Source organism: Rhinoderma darwinii, chromosome 9, assembly GCF_050947455.1.
Source record: "Rhinoderma darwinii isolate aRhiDar2 chromosome 9, aRhiDar2.hap1, whole genome shotgun sequence".
In the NCBI taxonomy this organism is placed as follows: Eukaryota; Metazoa; Chordata; class Amphibia; order Anura; family Rhinodermatidae; genus Rhinoderma; species Rhinoderma darwinii.
In genome coordinates, this window is record NC_134695.1 from 46750480 (window position 1) to 46759145 (window position 8666).

At 46.6% G+C, this 8666-nt stretch overlaps 1 protein-coding gene across 2 annotated transcripts in view; it reads right to left on the reverse strand.

Annotated features, from left to right (window-relative positions):
* Positions 1–7732, reverse strand: part of CHID1 (chitinase domain containing 1) — a 266132-nt gene extending 258400 nt beyond the window's left edge. Inside the window, exon 1 of one of the 2 annotated variants that reach the window (XM_075836955.1) lies at positions 7638–7732. The gene's annotated coding sequence lies outside the window, so the exon portion shown is untranslated. The other variant, XM_075836956.1, reaches the window with a different exon arrangement.
* Between the last annotated feature and the right edge of the window lie 934 nt (positions 7733–8666).

Below are 8666 nucleotides of genomic sequence, written 5' to 3' on the forward strand. Positions count from 1 at the left end.
TAAACGTTTCAAGTAATAAAATAAAACACAATAACCCTTTTTCCCTTATCAAGTCCTTTATTGTTGAAAAACATAAATAAACCATACATATTTAGTATCGCCGCGTCCGTAACGGCCTGAGCTATAAAAATATTATGTTATTTATTCTACGCGGTGAACGGCGTAAAAATAAAAAACGCATAAAAAACAATGCCAGAATTTCAGGTTTTTTTGTCACTTTTCCCTACAAAAATTGGAATAAAAAGTAATCAAAAAGTCACATGTATCCAAAAATGGTACCTATAAAAACTATAGCTCGTCTCGCAAAAAACAAGCCCTTATACAGCTCAGCCGACGAAAAAATGAAAAAGTTATGGTTCTCACAACATAGCGACAGAAAAAATACATTCTTTTTACAAAAGTAATTTTAGTGTGTAAAAAGTTGTAAAACATAAAAAAGTGCTAAAAATTAGGTAATCGCCGGAAACGTACTGACCCACAGAATAAAGTTAACATGTCATTTATAACGCATGGTGAATGCTGTATAAAAAAAAACCTAAAAAACGATGTCAGAATCACTGTCTTTTGGTCACCTTGCCTCCCAGAAAATAGGATAAAAAGTGATCAAAAAGTCGCATGTACCCCAAAATGGTACCATAATAATAATTATAATTATGTGGGGTGAAAATGCTGACTACACCCCTTAATAAATGCTTTGAGGGGTGCAGTTTCCAAAATTGGGTCACTTCTTAGAGGTTTATTTTATTATTTAACATCAGAGCCCTGCAATTGTGAACCAATACTTTATATGTCGCCAAATTAGGCCTCAACTTCGCATGGTACTCTTTCACTCCTGAGCCTGGTCGAATGTCCAGGCAAAAGATTAGGGCCACATGTAGGATGATTCTGAAACCGGGAAACACAGCATAATAATTAGAGAGCTGCCTTGTTATGGTGGCACAAGCTGGGCGCCACATATTGGCATATCTATGTAAAAAATAAAATTTTCACTCTGCAACATTGAGTGCACACTAATTGCTGCAAAACACCTGCGGGGTTAACAAGCCCAATACACACATAGGTGAATACCTTGAGGGGTGTAGTTTCCAAAATGGGGTCACTTCTGGAGGTTTTCCACTGTTTTGGTTCCACAGGGGCTTTGCAAATGCAACATAGCAACCAAAAACCAATCCAGCTAAATCTGCACTCCAAAATCCAGGTCTGCTGGGGCTGAACGACGCAAGTGGCGTGATGATGTCATTGCGCTGCTAGCATAGTTGAAAGGCGCTGATATGCAGGGTAGAATGACTTGCCCCACTAATTACTGCCTCGCAACGCTAGCGTCGTTGAAAGGCGCCGATTGGCGGGGCAAGTCATTTTGCCCTGCCAATCAGCGTCGTTGTAAGGCCATTCAGCTCTAATGCATGTATTTGTATCTGTGTGCTATAGACGCAGATACAATTAGTGCAAGAGGGGGTGGCGGCAGCTGGTTTCAATGGAAAAGCCGCTGCCCCGTCAGAGAAGCAGCAGCAGCCTATGATATTAATTTGTATCAATGTCCAGAGGACGCAGATACAAGTGAATGTGGCTGTCGCTAGCACCGGGCATGAACTAGAGGCCGGGCGGCTCGAACTCCGTGGTGGCATCGCTACCAATGTAACGGCTGCTAGCGGCACCACCGGGCATGGGGTTGGGCCGTGTCGGTGGGCGGCACGGGCCCTCTCGTGCTGCGGGCCCCGTAGCTACAGCGGTAGTTACGCCACTGTCCGCTGCCCTATTTGGCTAAAAAAAACTGCACGTGCACACTAGCATCATGGCTTCCTTTCATAACAAAGCAATGCCAACTGTGCCAGAGCTGTTTTTTAATAAATCCCAATGAATTATGACAGGCGACAGTTTTCTGGCGTAAATTCTATTAACCTTGTTGACTTGCTGTGGCCCCTGCCCTTTTAGGAACCACGACCAATTTCCCACAAAAGTGGCTAGTTGTTTGCGTTGCAAATTGCTACATAATGCTTACTGTTCCTTCTCGTCCAGATGAACGTTGTGTCCTTCAAGAAGTTTTTTCATCTTAGGCACCATGCACACGAACGTGCTTTTGCGGCCGCAATTCCCCCGAAAATCCACGGGAGAATTGCGACCCCATTCATTCCTATGGGGCCATGCACACAACCGTGGTTTCCACCGTCCGTGCATGACCCAGGAGCCTGGACCGTAGAATGAACGGGCAAGTCTTATTACGGCCGTGTTCTGCAGTCCAGTCTCATAGCAAATAATTGGCCGCGGCCTTGTGCACGGCTCGCGATTTGCAGGCGGCTTGCGGGTGACACTCCGCCCCCGACCGACCCGTAAATCACAGCCGTACACACGACCGTGCCCGTAATCGTGGCCCAATAATTGCAAGTAAGGGCGTCTGCTGACGGCCGCCCGCATTTTCGGGCCGTGCTCCAAAACAAAGTAAGAGAGCATGGCCCGTAAAACACGAAAAAACGGACATGGTCCATAATTGCCGGCAGAGTTTTACGGCGCGGACACCCATCCGCGGACTCTGGGATTTTCTCGTGACGCATTGGACTTTTTTACTGCCAAAATGTACTCAATACATTCAGTATTTGTGAAAAACACCAAAGTCATTTTTTGAACATCCTTTTATTTTTCTAGGACTTTACAAGGCTTAGAACTTTAGCAGCAATTTCTCACACTCAATAAATTTCAAAAGGCTATTTTTACAGTGGCTACTTCAGTTGTGAAGTGGCTTTGAGGGCCTTATATATTAGAAACCCCCAATAAGTCACCCCATTTTAACCCCTTCCCGACATTTGACGTTTCCATACGCCAAAGTCGGGTAGTTGCCTGTCAGAATCACGATATACTGCAATACATTAGTATTGCAATATATCGTGCAAGCGACCTAACGATAAGGGGGGCTGCATGTGGCACCTAGTGAGGAGCCCCAGTCAAAAGTTTGCTATTGGGCCCAGTCTTTCCTAGTTACGCCCCTGGCAGCGGATAAATAAGAGAGGAGGCGTATCAGTTTTTTTCCTTCCTTTTAGGCCTCATTTACACGAGCGTGTGCGTTTTGCGCACGCCAAAAAACGCAGCGTTTGGAGTGCGCAAAAGGCACTTGACAGCTCCATGTGTCATCAGTGTATGATGCGCGGCTGCGTGATTTTCGGGCAGCCGCCATCATAGAGATGAGGCTAGTCGACGTCAGTCACTGTCCAGGGTGCTGAAAGAGTTAACTGATCGGCAGTAACTCTTTCAGCACCCTCGACAGTGAATTACGATCACAATATACAGCAACCTGTGAATAAAAAAAAAAAAAGACGTTCATACTTACCAAGAACTTCCTGCTTCCTCCAGTCCGGTCTGCCGGCCGTTGCCTTGGTGACGCGTCCCTCTCTTGTCATCCGGCCCCACCTCCCTGGATGACGCGGCAGTCCATGTGACCACTGCAGCCTGTGATTGGCTGCAGCCTGTGCTTGGCCTGTGATTGGCTGCAGCTGTCACTTGGACTGAATTGTCATCCCGGGAGGTCAGACTGGAGGAAGAAGCAGGGAGTTATCGGTAAGTCAGAACTTCTTTTTTTTTTTTACACGTTCATGTATATTGTGATCGGAAGTCACGGTCCATGGTGCTGTACCAGTTTAACTCTTTCAGCACCGTGGACAGTGACTGTCTCCTGACGTCGCGTACCGGAAATTTTTTTGCCGGGTTCGGTCAAAACGAGTTCGGCCGAACCCGGTGAAGTTCGGTGCGCTCATCTCTAATTTGACACTCCGTTTGGATGTTTGTAAACAGAAAAGCACGTGGTGCTTTTCTGTTTACATTCATCCTTTTGACAGCTCTTGCGCGAATCACGCAGTTCGCACGGAAGTGCTTCCATGCGGCATGCGTGGTTTTCACGCACCCATTGACTTCAATGGGTGCGTGATGCGTGAAAAACGCACGATTATAGAACATGTCGTGAGTTTTACGCAACGCACTCGCGCTGCGCAAAATTCACTCATTGTCTGCACTGCCCCATAGAGTAATATAGGTGCGTACGACACACGTGAAAAGCACGCGCGTATATTACGCTCGTGTAAATGAGGCCTTAGATCTACTCTTGGCTTTGGCTAAAAAAACAGAATTCTGCAGTGTTTACACTGTGTGGGAACTCAGCCTTATATCATAGAACATACAAGTGACGTGGTAGACGTCTATCTGCTGTATTTCATTAAATGGGTTGTCCGGTCCCTAAAAATGTATGGCCTATCATCAATATCTGATCGGTCGGGATCCAACTCCCGGGAACCCCACCGATCAGCTATTTTGAAGGGGCTGCAGCGCTCGTACGAGCGTTGCTTCCCCTTCAATCCTTACATGCTTGTTTTGTGTATCGCCAACACGCTTGTACCCAGGGGCGTAATTAGGAAACATTGGGCCCCATAGCAAACTTTTGACTTGGGCCCCATCCCCAGGGTGCCACACACAGCCCGTCCTTGTAGATAGTGCCCCCCTGTAAATAGTGCCATGCAGCCCCCTCCTGTAGACAGTGCTGCACAGCCCCCTCCAGTAGACAGTGCTGCGAAGCCCCCTGCTGTAGACAGTGCCATACAGCGCCCCCTGTAGACAGTGCTATACAGCGCCCCCTGTAGACTGTGATATACTTACAAGTATCACAAAGAGGGACAATCAATGTGGAACGCAGAGCCAGTTTTTTTTCTTTTAAGCCACGCCTCTAATCCCACGCAATCCCCGCCCATACACACCCGGTTTAGCCCGCACAGTATCATGCTCCCACAGTGCCCCCACACAGTATAATGCCCCCATAGCTGGCACCATACAGTATAATGCCCCCATACAGTATTATGCCCACACAGATGCCCCCATGTAGTACGATGCCCAAACAAATTCCCCCATAGCTGCCCCCACAGTATAATGCCCCTCATAGCAGCCCCCACAGTATAATGCCCTACGCAGTATAATGCCCCCGTTAGCTGCCCCCACAGTATAATGCCAATAGCTGCCCCACAGTATAATGCCCCCATAGCTGCCGCCACACAGTATATTGCCTCCCATAGCAGCGCCCACAGTATAATGCCCTACACAGTATAATGCCCCCCATAGCTGCCCCCACAGTATGCCACCCATAGTTGTCCCCACAGTATAATGCCCCCCCATAGCTGCCCCACAATATAATGCCCCCATAGTATGCCATCCATAGCTGTCCCCACAATATAGTGCCCCCACAGTATAATGCCGCCCATACAGTATGCCACCCATATAGCAAAATGCTCCTATAGCTGCCATCATACCAGCCCCGTTCCCTACCCAGTATAATGCCCCATAGTGCCTAATAGAAAAATAATAACATCATTACTTACCTATCCCCGTTCTCACGATGGGTGGAGGATCCTTCTCCCCGGTCTGTGTCGTGAGTGACTCGGCGCAGACAGGCGCGATGACGTCACAACATCACGCCTGCCTGCGCCGAGCCGCTCACAGCAGAGTGAACGCTGGAGCAAGGACACGCCAGCTCCAGCATTCAGGAAGTGGGACCCGGTCGTAATTGCGACCCCTAGAGCTACGCCACTGTTACAGTAGCCAATGGCAGAGGAGGGAGATACCTCCCTGCTCTGTCACAGTGTTCAATAGCATCTGCGTCCGAAGGACGCAGACACTATTGAACGTGGTGTTGCTATCGCTGTAGCAGCCATAGCAGCTGCCAGCGGCGCCTCCAGGCATGGGGGGGCTCGTGGCGGCGTGGGGCCCGTAGCAGCCACAGTGGTAGTTACTGGTTCACAGTATTACAGCCTTCTCTCATTGAAGTGAATGGTAGAAGGCTGTAATACGGTGAACCGCCCCTCCAAGCGGCGACATTCGCAGTACGAGCAGGTAAGGCATGAAGGGGAAGCAGTGATAGGACAAGTGATGTGGTCTCTTCAAAACAGCTGATCGGTGGGGTTCCCAGGAGGTAGATCCCGACCGATCAGATATTGATGGCCTAGCCAGAGGATACTCCATAAAATTTTAGGGACCGGACAAAGCAAGAAGAAAAAGCAAGTTACCACACACACCATTTCGGCATCTTAAAGAAACAGTACATACCTTAAGCTAAATTACCAAAAATTGCATCCAGGAGACATTTTTGTGTCTATTCTGCCAGGTAATAAAAGTAATTCTGGCTATATTTTAGAGGGCTTCCTCACGTAGCGGCAGTGGGGCCGGAATCACAGTTGGTCCAACCATGTGGATAAAGTCTTCACGTAGAAAGTACAAGAACGCTTGCACTCTATGGATGGATTCACGTGACGTAATTTTACCATCATGGATTTGTCAGCAGCGAATCCCACAAAAAATGCTTGTTTTCCATGTGGATCCTGTTGCAAATTTGGATTCGGATTTGCTGTGGATGTGCAATCCACAGCAATTCTGCCGCAAATCCACAAATCCTGGTGTAGACGTTAAGCGAATGGGGCCTTTAAGACATGCAGATGATTCACTGCGGACGAAGCCATGGCGTAATATGATGCCACGTGTAAATCTCCCCGATTGCTGGTGCTCGGAGGTCTGGGTGTGGGAGATGCAGGGGCTGTCGTGTGGGAGATGCAGGGAGAGATTTGTCTCATGTGACAACTCCCAGCGTCCGCAGCCACACGACAAAACTTCATCAAAAAGGCTTCCGTATCTCCTCATCCAGACATCTACAAGACTTTCCAGTCAGCACCCTATTAGATTATTGTACCCCATTCATATAAGGGTATGTTCACACACACAGTGGTTTCAGACGTAATTCGGGCCCTTTACGTCTCGAATTACGCCTGAAAAAACGGCACCATAACGTCTCCAAACATCTGCCTTTTGCTTGCAATGGGATTAACGGTGTTCTGTTCCCACGAGGCTTCATTTTAAGCGTCAAAAATACGCCACGTAAAAAGACGCCCGCAAAAAAGAAGTGCATGTCACTTCTTGGGACGTTTTTGGAGCCATTTTTCATTGACTCTATTGAAAAACAGCTCCAATAACATCCGTAAAATACGCAGCGAAAAACACGAGTTGCTACAAAAACGTCTTAAAATCAGGAGCTGTTTTCGCTTGAAAACAGCTCCGTATTTTCAGACATTTTTGAGTTTGCGTGTGAACATACCCTTACAGGGGAGATATATCAAAACTAGTGCAATGCATGAATGGAGTAGCTGCCCTTGGCAACCAATCAGGTTGATGCTAACATTTTCCAAATGGTCTCTGAAAAATGAGAGGTGGTATCTGATTGGTTCCCATGGGCAACTACTCCACTTTTGCTTTGCACTAATTTTTGCACATCTGCTTCACTATTGCATGTCTCATAGATCCTCTGCACGTTTCATGGATGGAAACCTAAACATAAAATGTTCAATGAGAACTTGGATAAGTGGTCATTTCTCATGGCTAGAGCACGACTATAACCAGCATACATCACCCTTGTGCAAAAACTACTGTGCAGCTACGTGACCTCATAAAACACAGACATCCAGCGTCTCATATGTTCCAGTATACTATGTATAAGAAATTGGTTGGAGATAAAGTCTTACACAGACGCTGCATGCCAGTCAGTGAGAAAAGCAGCGAGACAGGCGCAAACATAAAATAAAACTTCCATGTGTCAACCACAGCAGCGCTTCCGTAATACTAACCTGATTCAATAGAGAAGTCACTGTCTGCTTCTAATAAAGCTTCAGTGGGCTTTAAAAAAAAAAACAAAAACATTTACTTCCGCCCTCAGCGTGCAAACATCGTAAGGGCAACGAGGCACAGAATGAAGCGCTTGCCATGAAGGAGGCGGGTCCAGCGTGTGACCGGATTCTGATTGGCTGTACGGCGCGTCTATCACGTTACATGACTTCGCTGAGCGCTTGCTGCTGTTACTCTCTGGACTAGATATAAGAAGAATCTATTGAATGTAACACGATGTTGGCAATATAAATACATCCAGTCTTGGAGGATCCTGTAATATAAGCTAAAAGCTCCAAAATATACTTTCTTTATATATTGCCGATAAAAACAACAAAAGATAAATAAAAAATAAAAAACAAACAATAAAAAACGAACAATAAACTCGGTCAAGCAAATATATATTGTTGAAAAAAACAGAAATAGCTTGTTCAGAACTAAGCCGATTCTTACTTACCACTTTGAACTTCGACCCTGACAATTTAACCCGGGTGTGAACCATACGATACGGATATTTATGATGCATGTTTTTAAAAAAAAACTTCTATGCCTGACGAAGACCTCAGCTCGAGGTTGAAACGCGTTGCAGCATTTCCTTTCTCATTTCTTTTATTGTTTTAAAACTGTCCAATAAATTGTTCAAATAATACCTAATGGGTCCGTGGTGATCATCGCACCAGCTACACAGAAGCGCCCGACACAAGGAGCAATTTTTTATCCAAATTAGCACGTTATGACCATTTTCGTATTTATGCAAATGAGGCTTGCAAAAGTCCAAGTGGGTGTGTTTAAAGTAAAAGTCCAAGTGGGCGTGTATTATGTGCGTACATCGGGGCGTGTTTACTACTTTTACTAGCTGGGCCCTCTGAAGAGAAGTATCATCCACTTCTCTTCAGAACGCCCAGCTTCTGGCAGTGCAGATCTGTGACGTCACTCACAGGTCCTGCATCGTGTCGGCACCAGAGGCTACAGTTGATTCTGCAGCAGCATCG